Below are 16,801 nucleotides of genomic sequence, written 5' to 3'. Positions count from 1 at the left end.
GTTCGCCCTACAATTCCAGACCACTTTCGGACCTGATAATTTGGGATGGTCTCTGGGTTTGGTCTCTAATTAGAGGATTAGTTTTTTGTTAAAAGATTGAAGATTGTTATTTGTTTCTTTCAAAAAGTGGTCTCGAATTAGAGGGGTCTCGGAATTAGAGGGTGCACTGTATGTACTTGGTTTATTTTTTCTCCGTTATAAAATATTTTCCATTTTGTTATTACTCTTCAGACCTAAACATTTATAGACCCATATGTTAATTTAGGCCAAATTTTAACATAAGGTAAGACAAAATTTATCTAAAAAAGTGACATTTGTTGTTATGTTCTCTTCTTTAAAATTTAATATAATATTTCTTTATAATCTGACTCAAATGATTGTGCTTATTGTATGCCTATTAGCTATTACATACAATACAAAACCATTTCAATATAGTAATATAGTTGTGACCTTGTGTCTTTGTTATTTGAAGGTATTTATTATCAAATGTGTAAGGTACTACTGTTGCTTTTTTTCAAATCCGCTCTCTCCCAGTAATATAAAAGGAATATCCTTAGAGAATGTCACATCTCTCGTCACTGAACATTATCACATTCAAGGTTGCAATACTTTTTCTATCTCGGTTTCTTAACTCTCTATTTACTCATCATCGTAGGGGGCGGTATTTCCTGTGGCGAGACCGTGCGACTGGAGTTGTCGATGCATTTCCCACACCGCAGGGGCACACGCACGTCGAAAGCGTTTCGCTCGCTCGTCGATTACACAGCAGTCGCCCTAATTGAACACGTCTTCAATGTTAATTTTTCTACTCCAGGCCTTGTAAATGTTTGCCTTTTATTGTTTACATTGTGATAAAAGTTTACATTTTGCTCTGTCAACCTCGATGTTATGTTTGTCTCTTATACACATCTAGATGTGTATAAGAGACAGTATATATACATTTTGATAGACTTTTATCTTCATCATTCCCATTATTATCATCATTAATTTCTTTCTCATGATTGGAGACAAGACATTGACTCCCCCAATGGACTACTTAAATTAAAATTATAATTCACTCATCCCTGGCTCTTACCTATACCAATAATACCAAATAGTATAATAATATATCATTATTATTTTTATTATAGTATATTACTATAACAATTTTTTTTAAATATTAGATTATCGGTTTTAATATTTTATAACGACAATATTTATTAATTTATGTTTATTATTGTTAGCATCATCATCGTCATCATCATCATCATCATTATCATATCATCATCTTCATTATCATCATTTTCATTAATGTTGTTGTTCTTAGATTAATAATAAACATTAATAATTCTAAAACATACAGAAAATGTAGCCCTGTTTTTAAATAGAGTAGACACATGTCCACCATATACGTTAAGACATAAAGCGGCAACGACCATTGATTTATTCACTATATTTCATGTAAAAATTTATTTTAATTATCTTTTTAATTGAGGTTTGTATTTAGGAAAAATACATTTGCCGTAATGGCCATACTGTGTAATGGTAAAGGCGAAGCTGATAGCAGAAACTTCAGAAAAAGTTCTCTTAAACTCGATCGAACCACAAACAATGCCACACCGGCCGCTGACATCGAAGGCATAGTGGAATAGAGTTGAATAGTTTGATGGTTAAGATGCTTGCCTTCCTATCCCAGGGATACTGGGTTCAATCCTTGTGACAGCAGGACACGACTAACACAACTCCACTCCCCTAAGTCTCATTATGACACATAATTATTAAAGCATAACTGGGCCCCGTGGGAGAGCTGTAGATATCTGCCTATAACAGGATACCCAGAATTAAGAAGAAAAAAATATATATATATGAATTCTCGTCTCGTATCATCTCGCGTCGGTGACGGAGAAAAATCACTAATCAATGTCTATAATGATTATGACCAATGCAGGTGTAATCCTACAAGATTTAGTACTCCGTGCAAAATACAAAGCTTCTGTATCACCATAGTAACTATTGTTTAGTTTAGCAATTCAACTCCAGGGGGCGCTTAACCCTCGTGCACTCAGTTCTACTTTAGGTAACACAATTATAACTATTTCAGGAGTTCGTTGATTATTGAGTGTAGGCCTACTGCCTACATTCAGTGTGCGCACGAAACACCTGACAAAATGTCAACATGCTACTGAGTGACCTAGACCCGTTGCTAATTATATTCTTCATAATTAATCAATTAGTATTATAAAAGGAAATTTAATGAGACATAAAAATGCTGTAAAATTATTTTGAAATAACACCACACTCCGATTTCAATCGAACAGTTTAGTTGATCACTTACTTTTCAGTGTTATATGTTATATTCATTAAATGACTTTAGTGTTATGTTCGTGGTAGGCCTATTATAAGTTGACTCTGTGGCACAACAGACGAGCGTCTGCCACCAGGTCGGAGGGATGTTTGTTCATTCCTATCGGCTTCACATATATGCCTACGATGCATTGGCAGGCAGCTAGTCTATTGTGATGTTTAATTATTTTTGTTAATTATGCTCTTTGATGATTTATTTTGTTATTTATGTTTTAGGGCATGTCTCTGTGAATCCTAAACAAACAATAAATGAATGTTAAATAGTGAAATCGGCCTAAAATTTGTGGTATGCTCCTTCTACCAACTGACCAGTGATGGTTTCAATTTCTGCCCAACAAATCCAACAGGCGGTCCAAATCAATAGGCCTCCTAAGGCCTCAAGTCACATTTTCAGGTAAACCCAAGTAAGCAAATCGCCGCAGAGAGACTAGGGTTTAGGGATGCTAAAATGTTATTTTAAAACATAATATTAAGAAACTGCAGTTACAATAACTTGGACTTGATCAAATGCTATTTCTTGGTTACGAGGAATCAAGTGGCGTCCGACGATACCAGGCTCATGTCTGGCCAACGTCTTTTCATGCTTGTGAATGCTAAATACTAAGAACGAATGATTATTAGGTATTACACTGACTTCGTGGCGCTGTGGTAGCGCGTCTGACTACGGATCAGAATATTGCGTGTTGAAATCGTTGGGGTCACTATTGAACATTTCGTTAATTGGTTAGCTTGTAGGATTATAAAATTATTCATAACTCTTGTTAAATCATTGGCCTCCTCAATCATAGTTTTTTTTTATCTTTAAATAATATTTCTTGATAGTGAAGTCATAGGGCCTATAAGAATACATTGTTGTTGTATTCAGGAATAATAGAAACAAGTTCGATGAAAGACTTTTTACATGCAGTAACCAGCTTGTAGCTCAATGGTAACGCGTCTGAATCATGATCGGAAGGTTGCGTGTTGAACGCACTCCATGGTCGGTGCAAGTTTTATGTTTCAAATATCCTTTACAATTAATTGTTACCTGTAGTTTATGTTCTGATGTTCCTTTATGGATTAGAAATAATTCCTAACTTTTATATTCTTTAATTAAGTTTGGTGTCATTTGCTTGACACAAGCTGACTCCGTGACGCAACGGTAGCGCGTTTGACTCCAGATCAGAAGGTTGCGTGTTCAAATCACATCGAGGTCACTTTCGTTTGCTTTTAATGGATTGATTAGTCTAGAGGTTTCAGAATTATTTTAATTTCGTTTGTTAACCATTGTCTCATGAATTATAGTACTTATCTGTAAGTAATGTTTTCATTTGTTTCTAAATTACTAAAATAGCTCTTCAAGCTATTCTACCATTGCGCGGCTGACTCCAGATCAAAAGGTTAAGTGTCGAACGCACGTTGATGCAAGCCCCATGCTTAAATATTTCTTCATTTTCGTTTGTTAGACTTGAATCCTCTACAATTAATTGTTATCTGTAGTCTATGTTCTGATGTTCTCCAGACCAAAAGGTTGTGTGTTTAAAATCACTGTTTACTTTAAATGGATTGATTAGTCTGGCGGTTTCAGAATTTTTAAAATTTCGTTTGTTAAACATTGTCTAATGAATTATAGTGTTTATCTGTAAGTAATGTTTTCTTTTGTTTCTAAATTCTACATTAAAAAAAATAAATGATTGTTATAGGTATTAAGAAGTAATGTCGGTGTCGTGTTTCTGTTAAGCCAGTTACTCACTGCGAAGAACGCACGCGAAGACGCGGAACCAGCGGAGCGTCTTTTTAACGAGGATCCGTTCAGATTGCCACTGACAATCAACAGACGGCGTTGCGTCGTTTATCGCTCGCCGGAAACAAATGTGGATTCGTCGTGCGACGGTCGTACGACGCAGTGAGTGTCCGGCTTTAGCAGTAGACGTGGCGCAATGGTAGTGCGTCTGACTCCAGATCAGAAGGTTGCTTGTTCAAATCACGGCGTAGTCACTACCGTAATTTTAATGGGTTGGCTAGCTTGCAGGATTCAGAAATTATTTATAATTGTGTTACATCATATCCTCCTGAATCATAGCTTTATCTGTAAAATCTGTGAATTCTAATCTAAATATAAGAATAAATTGTTGTTATATCAGGAATTTAAGAAATAAGTTCACTGAAAGACTATGCACATAGGCTACTAACTCACACTGTGGCGCAATGGTAGCGGCTCTGAATCAAGATCAGAAGGCTGCATGTATCTGTAAATAATATTTTCTGATTGTGAATTATAAATATAAGAATATATTGTTGTTATATTCAAAAATAAAAATAATAATTTGGTGCTCGGTTCAAGATATCAACTGACCCTGTGGCGCAATGGTAGTCCGTCTGAGTCCACTCAGAGTTTTGCGTATTCAAATCACGTCGGTGTCATTAGTATTTTTGGTGGATTGGCTAGCCTGTATTCTTCAGAAATTATTTATAAGTTTGTTAAATCATTGCGTGCTCATATACCGGTAGTTTTTATCTGTAAATTATATTTTCTAATGGTGAATCTAATATATAGCAGTGGTAGCACGTCTGACTTCACATCAGAAAGTTGCGTGTTCAACTCACGTTGAGTCACTTCTGTATGATTCTAGGAATTGTTAAGTCTGAAAGTTCAGGATTTTTTTTTTATTTCGTTTGGTATTTGCTTCCTGATTTCTAGTTTTTATGTGTAAGTAATGTTTTCTTATGTTTCTGATTTTTTTTTAATGAGCGATTGTTATATAGGTAGTATGAAACGAAGTCAGTGTCGTGTTCATGTTACCAATAGACTCCGTGGCGCAACGGCAGCGCGTCTGACTCCAGATCAGAAGGTTGCGTGTTCAAATCACGTCGGGGTCACTACAGTAATTTTGGTGGATTGGCTAGCTTGTGGGAAATTATTTATAACTTTTGTTAAATCATGGCTTTCTCAATCAAAATTTTATTTGTAAATAATATTATCTGATGGTGAATTCCAAATATAAATATAAATTGTTATTCAGAAATAAATTCGTTGAAAGGTACTCTTAAGGCCTGTTTATACTTCACGATGGAAAAGCTAAAACGCAATTGTTCATATAGAAAATAAAAGAAATGAGAGAGGTTTTTACACTAGAACGATTCGATAACGATTTATCAGTTATACGATAACAATATATTTTGACAAATCATACCAGATGACGTCATAATCATGGAAAACATTAAAATCGTAGTAGTAGCAACGATCAGATTAGAAGGTTGCGTGCGTATTGAGCGCACGTCGGTGCAAGCTTCATGCTTGAATATTTCTTTATTTTCGTTTGTTAGAATTGATTTCTTTACAATTAATTGTTATCTGTTTACGTTCTGATGTTCTTTTATGGATTAGAAATAATGCCTAGCTTTTATATTCTAGAATTAAGTTTGGTGTCATGTTCTTGGTAAAAGCTGACTCCGTGGCTCAACAGTAGCACATCTTACTCCAGATCAGAAGTTTTTGTGTTTAAATCAGGTCGTGGTCACTTCCTCCGTTTATCTTTAGTCGATTGGTTAATCTAGAGATTTCGGAATTGTTTAAATTTCCTTTGTTAACCATTGTCTCCTGCATTATAGTGTTTATCTCTAAGTAATGTTTTCTTTTGTTTCTAAATTTTAGATTAAAAAAATGAATGATTGTTATATGTATTAAGAAGTAATGTCTGTGTCTTGTTTCTGTTTCCAGTAGACTCCGTGGCGCGTGTTTGACTCCAGATCAGAAGGTTGCGTGTTCAAATCCCGTCGGGATCCCGTCACTATACTTTAATTTTGGTGGATTGGCTATCTATATATATATATAGATCTATATATTGCAGGATTCAGACATTATTTATAACTTTTGTTACATCATGGCCTCCTGAATCATAGCTTTATCTGTACATAATATTTTCTGATGCTGAATTCAGGAATGTAAAAAATAAGTTCGGTGAGAGGTTGCAATGTGTAGCGCGTCTGAATCAAGATCAGAAGGTTACGTGTTGGACAAGCTTCATGCTTCAAATATTCCTTTATTTTCGTTTGTTAGCATTTGATTTCTTTACAATTAGCCTAATTGTTATCTGTAGTTGATGTTCTTTTATCGACTGGAAACAATGCCTATCTTTTATATTCTTCAATTAAGTTTGGTGTCATGTGTTTGATACAAACTGATTCCATGGCGCAATGGTGCATGTTTGATTCCAGATCAGAAGGTTACGGGACGGTACGTGTTCAAATCACGTTGGGGTCACTACCGTAATTTTGGTGGATTGGCTAGCTTGTAGGATTCATAAATTATTTATAACTTTTGTTAAATCTTGGCCTCCTCAATCAAAGGTTTTGTATGTAAATAATATTATCAAATGGTGAATTCTATATATAAGAATATATTGTTGTTATATTAGGAAATAAGTTTGGTGAAGGGTACCCTTACGCTGTGCTGCAATGGTAGCGCGTCTGACTCCAGAATAGAAGGTATCGAGTCAAGTAATATTTATTTCACAAAAGAGGATATAAACTGGATATAAACAATAAAGCTGAAATGAAAATATTATTGTAAAAAGGGTACACCACCCCCAGGTTGCGTCTTCTCTTTTATCTCTAAATAATATTTTCTGATTGTGAATTCTAAATATTAGAATATATTGTTGTTATATTATTCAAAAATAAAAATAATAATTTGGTGTTAGGTTTCAGCTATCAACTGACAGTGGCGCAATGGTAATGCGCCTGACTCCACTCAGAGGTTTGCGTGTTCAAATCACGTCGTGGTCACTCTGTACTATTGACGAGCCTGTATTATTCAGAAAATCATTGCCTCCTCATATGATTTTTAACTGTAAATTATATTTTCTGATGGTGAATCCAATATATAGAATAAATGTTTGTATGGTTGTATATTCGAGTACTGCATTTATTAAATAAGTCGGTGCTACGCTCCAGATACCAAATGACCCTGTTGCGCAATGGTAGCGCATCTGAATCTGAATCAAATTTTGTGTAATGTACTTGTTACAAGATGGCTCCGTGGCGCAATGGTAGCGCGTCTGACTCCAGATCAGAAGGTTGCGTGTTCAAATCACGTCGGGGTCACTTCCTTTTACTTTCCGGAGGTTTCAGAATTTTTTAAATTTCGTTTGTTAACCATTCTCTCATGAATTATAGCGTTCATCTATACCGGTAAGTAATGTGTTCTGTTGTTTCTAAATACTACTTTAAAAAAATTTAAAAATGAATGATTGTTATCGGTATTAATAAGTAATGTCGGTGTCGTGTCGGGGTCACCTCTGTATTATTTTAGTGGATTCATTAGTCTGAAGGTTTAAGATTTTTTGTTTAATTTTGTTTGGTATTTGCTTCCTGATTTCTAGTGTTTATGTTTAATGTTTTCTTGTGTTTCTAATTTCTGTTTTAAAGAAAATGAATGTTTGTTTTAGGCGAGGGCTAAGGCTATGCCAAACAGTAAACTAAATCACTCTTCAAAGTGGCAGTCCCATCACAAGACAACAGGGGCCGCGATCCCGTGCCGTTATTGTTGGCTACGGTGGCCCTTGCCTTAACCACTCGGCCATTCGACTCGCTTCAAATATAGGTACAGTAATATGAAATAGAGTCGGTGTCATGTTCATGATATCTGTAGACTCCGTGGCGCAATGGTAGCGCGTCTGACTCCAGATCAGAAGGTTGCGTGTTCAAATCACGTCGGGGTCACTACCGTGTTTTTGGTGGATTGGCTAGCTTAACTTTTGTTAAATCATGGCCTTCTCAACCAGAGTTTGATCTGTAATTAATATTATCTGATGGTGAATTCTAAATATAAGTATAAATTGTTGTTATACTCAGGAATTTAAGAAATAAGTTCGGTGAAAGGTACCTTGATACTGTCTGACTCCAGATCAGAAGGTTGCGTGTTCAAATCACGTCGGGGTCATTTCCTTTGACTTTTAGTTCATTAATTAGTCTGCAGATTTAAGAATTGTTTAAATGTCGTTTGTCAAACATTGTCTCCTGAATTATAGTGTTTAGCTGCAAGCAATGTTTTCTTTTGTTTCTAAATTCTACTTTAAAAAATAAATGATTGTTATCGGTATTAATAAGTAATGTCGGTGTCGTATTTCTAGTATCAGTGGACTCCATGACGCAACTGTGGCGCGTCTGACTCCAGATCAGCAGGTTGTGTGTTCAAATCACGTCGTGGTCGCCAACCTAATTTAAATCATGGCCTCCTCAATCAAAGCTTTATCTGTAAATAGTATTATCTGATGGTGAGTAAGTATAAATTGTTGTTATATTCAGAAATTTAAGAAATAAGTTCGATGAAAGGTACCCTGACACTGCGACACAATGGTAGCGCGTCTGACTCCATCAAAAGGTTGCGTGTTCAAATCATGCCAGGGTCCCTTCCCACACTTTTAGTGAATGGACTTGTCTGGAGCTTTCATATTTGTTTGATTTCATTTGATTGCCTCCTGAATTCTAGTTTTTATCTGTAAGTATTTTTTTTTCTAATGTTTCTGAATTATAGATTAAAAAAAAAAAAAGAATGAATGACTGTTATAGGTATGAATAATGTCAGTCGTTGCAGTGTGTGGACTCGATGGCGCAATGGCAGCGCGTCTGACTTCAGGTTAGAATGTTGGGTGTTCAAATCACGTAGGGGTCGCTAGTTTACGCTTTTAGTGGATTGTTAATTATCAGGCTTAATCATTAGTAGTACAACACATTTAGTACACTGGTTCAATCTGATAATATGAGATAAGTTTGTGAGATAAAAAAAAGGATTTCATATGAATTCCACATTGACAGTATTTTATTGAAGTTAAATTACATCGTAGTCCAAATACATAAATTAGTGGTGCCTTATCTAGAGCAAGTGTTTAGTAATACAGGCCTAAAATGACTAATGTTCGGGAAATGATAAAGACAAATATTGCGCGCAGTATCCAATATGTAAAGCCGGCGTCTGTCTCATGGATTTCGGGCCCTACAAGAGTCCCCTCCAATCTCTCGAGCCAGAAATCTAATGGATTTTCTACCCCAGGCTGCAAACCATTAAGACATCCAGCCCTTGTTAGGCACTTCGTTCAGAGAGATCCGAATGCATTACTACCGGTACATTACGTATATAGGCCTATTGTCTCAACAGTTACCGGCACCGTGGCACGTTACGTATTATCTCAATTATTATATTCATTATCAATTGCTGTATTTATTGTCTCAATTATTTTTTTTATGATTGAATTTTGCACTTCCAGACTAGAGGATCTCAAGTAGGAATGTTTTCGATTACATTGCTTTATCAATTAAAACAAGTCCAACAGTCAAAGTTCATAATGTATGTATGATACACTTTTTTCTCCATATCTAAAATAGGCCCAATAAATAGTCGAAAATCAACTCATAATTTCCTAATGGGTTCGTTTACCATATAGTGTTGGTATATTTAAAACCATGAAGGGGTAAATAAAGAATATTGTTTTATTGTATACGCCTACCATACGGTTTCATTAATTTTAAGTACGTTATTCCTTTTTATAATTATTATTACTCTTACAATTAATAATAATAATAATATATAATTCTTTATTTTTCTTTCTTTTATTCATTAATTACCCATCATTTCATAAAAATAATTCAGTCATTTAAAGCAATAACAATCACAAATGGGTAACTGGAGCTTGATCAAGAACTGTAATAGCGCACCGTCTTTCGGATGAGACGTTTAAGCCGTTGGTCCTGTGTGCATTTATGGCCCATGTGCACGTTAAAGAATGCAGTACACTCCTGTCTCTTATACACATCTAGATGTGTATAAGAGACAGATTCTATAATGTTCTACTCCAGCAGAATTACATATTTTCCTGGTTGAGTTCAATACGTCTTTATAATCATGCAAAATAACACATTTTGAAGGTAAGTACGTGTTGTAGTTCCACAATTACGTTGAAATTAAGGGCCGTTTATTTGAGTTATACAAAAAAATTAAAGATATATAAATAAACGCCTCCCTCGAATAAAACAGCCTCTCAAAAACCCTTTTACAATAAACGCCCGGGATATTGGAATAATACGGCATATAAAGTGACGACATATTGAACAAAAATATTTCAAATTGAAATAGTGTACTAATGTCCGACTTAGAATGAATTACATAAATATATATAATAATAATAATAAATTATCGGTGGTAGTAGAAGTAAAGATCGAACGTAAGAATAGGCCTACCATATGCCGGATGACATGAGGAGAAGGATGAGCCCGTCGGCAGGAATTGAAAAATTTCGTACAGCACGTTTCGATAATAATAATTATTATTATAGCTTCAAGCATAGCTCAAGTCATGTCTAATGCTTGTCCAGCTTGACATCCGCTCAAGTCAAACAAACGAGGTACGACATTAGCTCTTTGTATCATCGATATAATTTAAAATGAACTCGTAATTAAAATAAACACAATACTTAATTATTGTAAGCGAAAATATCAATAATGGGACGCCAATAGTGACGTCTACTAGGCATAGGCGTGGCCTAGGCTTAAATATTATGCCTGTAATGATAAGACGACAAGGGGAAAATTAAGGAGGAACGTTGGCATTGGCGTCTTACTATGGATATCCCGTTCATTAACTAAGTTTGATTTAGACCAGTCGATGTCGGTGAAAGTCAACACACCAGTTTGTTAGTTATTTTTACCTAAATAATTAGCATATGGTTTGCTTTGACAAGTGATACAACACATAATATAAACAATTACAAGCCACTTACTGTTGTTATGAAAAATTAAGTACGCACAAGTGTGATGTTAAAAAGGTCTTGAACATACGACTGCCGTACTGAAAGCTGACTTAAAGTCCGGTAGTGTTATTAGATAGAAATACACTGGAGGTAAAAATATTGCTAATAAACTTAGGCCCTATATATGATTTTAATCCTGTGTGTTTTGTCTCTATGCTATTGGACAAGTATATGATTTTGAAACTTGAATTTTGATATTATTAAAGTTATTTAGCAGGCCTTAAATAATGAAAGTGTGTTTGGATCTACAACAGCATAACAATAGACAACGCGCGCGAAGTATAATAATTAGCGGGTAATTAGGGTGTAGTCGATGCTGGCGGAATTATCAAAAATTATCGGAAACAGATCACTTAAGATTAATCTGGCAGGGTGCACAGGTCCATTACGTTTGTAATTCGTCATCTCTGAAGACAGTGAGCCTAATTCAAATTCTGTCAACATAACATTTAGTTGGTACGCTTATTTTGCTGTACGCGATCTCTCCTGCGTCCCAATTGTTCGTTTGACGTCTTTTTTATCTGGCAACAACACGGCTTGAAGGGACTCCCATGTTTCCAGTCGACTCCAACGTTTGATGAAGTTGGAAGTGAAACAGGGTGATCGGAATAAAAAATAATCAACATGGCGTCTCATTAGGACAGGATGATGATTCAGAACGTTTCCATACCGTGACAAAGCACTTTCCACTGCTACCCCTTTCCCTATGGAATACTTATTGGAGCTGAACCAGCCTCCATGGAATTTGGTTTCTAACTCCATCAAGCTGTCCTCTGCGCGTCCGTTCAGGTGTTTGGTCGAAGAGTTGAAACGTTCGTTTGTTTCTGCTCGATAGGCCCAGAGTGTTCCAGTTTCTTCGCACTCAGCAGAACTCTGTTTACTAACTACCTCCTCACACGATGATTAACTATGATTATAAAGGAAGAAGCATTTCTTCAAGTTGTGTGCGTCTTCTCGAATAATTGTAAAGTCTTGATAAACTAGAATTTGAATCTGGACAGGAGGATGCCAATAATACTGCCAAAACGCTTTAAGATATCTCTCTTCGAATGACTAAGCTGTATATGTCGGAAACAGGAATTCAATAGGAAAAGTCAATGTACACTATCAATGATTAAAGTAGCTGTAGACCTAACACAACATTCACATACATAAATTATAATTCGTTATGTACATGAAATAACCGTACCGTACAATAGCCAATGTAGACTGAGGCCTGCTACGGTATTTCATAGTGATGCATTCAATTGATCATCATGCCATATAACATGCTACCTAGATTAGGCCTAAGCATTTTTTTTTTGCCCTCCAACGCCCACTCCTGTTCAGTGAAATATAGGGGCGGCGTTTTGAAAAACGCGGGGTATTTTTTCGATTTTTTTGTTCACAATTTTAAGAAAATGATCTATATTTTTCACCATTTTGCCCATGGAAGTTGTCTAAATTTGGTGTCTGATTTAAGGTATCACGATTCTATTCCTAAATTCATTGCAAAATATTGATTATAGGTCTGAAGAATTATACTCTTTGAAAAACAAATAGTTGTGCGCGGGAGTAGGGACGGCCCCTGGAGAAATCTTGAGTCCAGGGATATACAATTTAAACGTATGGCGCAAGATGTAAACGCTTAAATAGTATACAATATGTACGACTCGGGCCTATTAAAAGCAGAAGGGGCCTTAGTAGTTTGGTTGATAGTGTTGAATAATATTACAAGTTGTTACTGTATATCCTATTTAGACTTTTCCAGCGTAGTAGTAGTAGTAGTAATAATAATAATAATAATAATAATAATAATAATAATATTAATAATATTAATAACAGTAATAATATTATTATTATTAATAATAATAATAATAATAATAATAATGTTACATTTGTACAGCGCATAATGTACGAAACATTTCTATGCACTTCATATCAGAAAAAATAAATAAGTAAATAGATAAATAGACAAATAAAATAAATAAGTAAATAAGTAATTAAACAAATAATATTTTTTCTTTAATTATCTTGATTAATTGATTATTTCAATTTGTTTTTCGTTTTCTTTTTTTAATGTGTCAATTTGTTTTGTTATTTTATTATTTTTAATGTTTTCCTTAAATCAAAATTTTTTTAAACATTTTCTGATTTTTTTAAATCTTCTGTTTTAATTTCATTAATTTGTGTATGTTGAAAGTCTAGATTAATTTTTATTATGTTGCCTTTGAATGTACTGAGGGTCTCAATTAATCAGCTCTAGCTGAATGGACCACCCTCACAAAATATTGTTGAAATCAAAATAAATAAATATTTAATAAATAGACAAACAAACAAAACAAAAAATAAATAAATAAATAAATAAAACGAAGAAATAGCACAATTATGTAGAATCTGAGGGGTCACCGTCTGCCACAACCCTACCGCAATCTCGAACCCCTACAAGGTGGCCCGAATAGACCTAATGTAATGGAACGAATAACGAATTATCTTACTTTACATTATCTTAATAGCGACACACTATTAAATGTAGGCCTATGTAAATAATAATAGGCCTAAATATGATTCATAATAATGAAGCCGATAGGAACCTTTTAAAATATTTTATATAAATTGTTTTTCCTTTGATGGTGTCTTGATTAAAACTTTTACTCGGGTGATATACATATAAATCTATTTTCACGCAATGTTTTTTAAAATAAGTTTTGAACTATATTTTTAAAAACTATATGACTTTTTAACTCTGCAGATATTAATACAATATAGTATTAATACAAGAACTTGATCCTATAGTAATTTACAATATTGTACTTTTGTGTGTTATGACCTTTTGTATTTTTTGCGTGTTTTTATTTATTACTTTTTATTACAATAAACTTTATAATTTTACGTTTTCCAATTTTCCAATTGTATGTTTTTTATATAATTTGGGCAATAAATGTTTTTGAATTCTGAATTTTTGAATATAAAACGTTGAAACAATCATAATAACAATTATAATGAATATGTAATTTCCATTGATTGGACAAAATTATTCTTTATAGGTATAATAATAATAATAAAAATAATAAATAATAATAATAATAATTTGTAGTTCACGCTTAACGCCATGAATGTTATCGCAACTGTATTTAAATTACGAATAGATGAGGTATTATTATTTGTATTATTTAATAGGCCTATTCATTGAATAAATTTCCTTGGTAAGTAATTTCAGGATTTTCGTAATAAAACATATGTAGGCCTATATCAATAAAAAATCATTTTTAAAATTTTTGTAAACTTGTAAAATATTTTTTTAACGAAAATAAATGAATTGAATAATTTACGGTACGGTAAATTGACCTTCAATGAATTAGATTAAATTGAATGTATACTTATGTAAATGTTGACTACTTATGTAAATATATTGACTGCTTTTCCTTATTGAAGTCAATCGAATTTATGAATACATGTTATATTCGGTTAGAATATCCTGCATATTCATAATTATCATAGTAATTCAGCGATCTCATATCCAACTATGCAAAGGTAAGGTAAGACGTAGACAATCGACCTAGGCCTATCAATCATTAACACTGTAAGGCAGGGGCACCGCTAAAAAGTTAATATTGGCGCGGGTTCAAGACTCTTTTCGCCCAAAGACAAGTTGATGTATCAAGTCTTTAGGGTAAGAACTAAAAATGTAATAAAAATAAAATAATAATAATAAAAATAGTTAGGAATTGGTTTGATAACTCGGTCACTTTGCAGTAATATAAAATCAGCTGGAGCATTAAAATTAGTGTATGAAAAATAAAGTTAATCCTCATTTTTATCCCGGATAATAATAAACAAGAAGAAAAAAAATGAGTGACTAATAATTTTTATCATTATGCGATGTAAAATTAAGGGGTAAACATTTCTGAATACAATAGTTAACATGTTGATATCATTTATGTTACTTCGAAAAGTTATTTCAAAATTGCAAATTTTATAATTAGGCCTATTTTGTCATTTTCAATGGATAATGCATCTTATATATCTGGCTAGTGTACAAAATAAAGAACCATTGTATAGATTGGAAGAGTATAAGGGGTTGCACTGATGCTATGTTTCATTTCATTCCCTGTCTTAAAACATAGAATGATGTGAACACGACCACGCCCCGTACACAATTGAGCACAATGACACTGCGTGTTACAGGTTATTCTCCTACCTTTGAATTTACTACTGTACCTTCGTTCTCATAGTTTCTGATTTGGTATCCGTTACAAATGTTGAATATGACAACCTTCATTATTTATTTATGTTATTGATTTCTCTAACAATGTTTATATTATATTATCAATATCAATAACTTAAAGTAAACCAATACTTACTGTTATTTTGTGGATGACTGTTTCGCCCAACTGTCAGGCTTCGTCAGATAGATGTGGACGGACATCTATCTGATGGACATCTACATGACGAAGCCTAACTGACAATAGGGCGAAATCCACAAAATACAGTATTGGTTTACTTTAAGAAATTTGTCTATGGAACTTATATATTGGAAACCAGATGAAACTATTTAGCCCATATCAATAACATAATTAATTTTAAAATAGTACCAACAAGAATAATAGTGATAGCACTGGTTGACCTCGCCTAACCATCTATTCAATAATCCCAAAGGCACAGTTATGAAATTGATATAAGACCATTGTGAACATAATTAATAACGATAACAATAACGGTCATATTATAATATACCAGTATATCTTTGTTATTATTCTCTTTACATAGGTTTCAAATATGAGTTTCATTTCACTCTGTTATTTGAAATTACTAACACCGATGTTATTAGTTTTCAACGACCTCTTGGAACGGGGTCGAGCTAATGTTACATTAATTGGTGCCGACTTCTGAACATCCAGCCATGCCAACGCAACACGAAGATGAAGCTAAACCACCAAGCAGAATTCGCCCAGTCATCGTACACATGAATAATGATATTCAGATTGCTAGCTTTTTCAATATGATTTTGTACTTTACTTATGCTTGCGTATAGGACTGATATGTTTTATACGACACAGAACATTATAACGTAGATAGATTTGATTGAAACATTAATACTTCTTGTCATTGGGTTTCCCCCCTCATCTGCACACGGCTGGGTAATGTCTTGAAAACTGTGTTTCTATTTTCAACGAAGAGATATTTGGAACCCAACGATTCGCAGTTTACAGTTACAAATTCAGCTATTCATTGAATATAAAAAAAATAAAAAACGAAAAAATAAGTTCAGAATCAGACTCATATAGGTCTATTGCCTATATAATGGATGTTATATAAATACAGTAAATATATTATAAATATATGACATTGAACACTGAAAAGATTATTTAAACTTACCGAATTGAATATGATATTCTCAGAAGGCCTTAAAATAAAGTGGTCTTTATAAAATAAATTAAGATAGTTATTTGATTAATTGACATATAAGCTAATGAAGACATCTGTAAAATTACCAACATGACAATATTTGAAATCGTACGTTCATGATATTTAACACAAGTGATTTGTCACGTTGTTATGTTGGACAATGACAGTTTCCAGAAATGTTTTTGTTAGAATTGAAAAGTAGAAAAGGAAAGACAGTCACCAAACTAATGTTAGAAATTATGTTTACAGTACATTTGTCGTATCATTCACGAGAACGCCACAGA

General features: G+C 33.7%; 3 non-coding genes across 3 annotated transcripts; all 3 read left to right on the top strand.

The window, feature by feature from the left end:
- Positions 1-5,130: 5,130 nt before the first annotated feature.
- On the top strand, positions 5,131-5,202 carry Trnaw-cca. The gene has a single exon. It is a non-coding gene; the product is annotated as a tRNA-Trp (tRNA).
- A 2,154-nt stretch (positions 5,203-7,356) lies between these two features.
- Positions 7,357-7,428, top strand: Trnaw-cca. The gene has a single exon. It is a non-coding gene; the product is annotated as a tRNA-Trp (tRNA).
- Positions 7,429-7,974: 546 nt separating this feature from the next.
- Positions 7,975-8,046, top strand: Trnaw-cca. Its single transcript has one exon. It is a non-coding gene; the product is annotated as a tRNA-Trp (tRNA).
- Positions 8,047-16,801: the final 8,755 nt, after the last annotated feature.

The sequence above is a fragment of the Anneissia japonica genome, unplaced genomic scaffold (genome assembly GCF_011630105.1).
Source record: "Anneissia japonica isolate Jap-2015-1 unplaced genomic scaffold, ASM1163010v1 scaffold426_len1935630_cov189, whole genome shotgun sequence".
Classification (NCBI taxonomy): domain Eukaryota; kingdom Metazoa; phylum Echinodermata; class Crinoidea; order Comatulida; family Comatulidae; genus Anneissia; species Anneissia japonica.
This window is presented reverse-complemented; position numbering and strand designations above follow the sequence as displayed.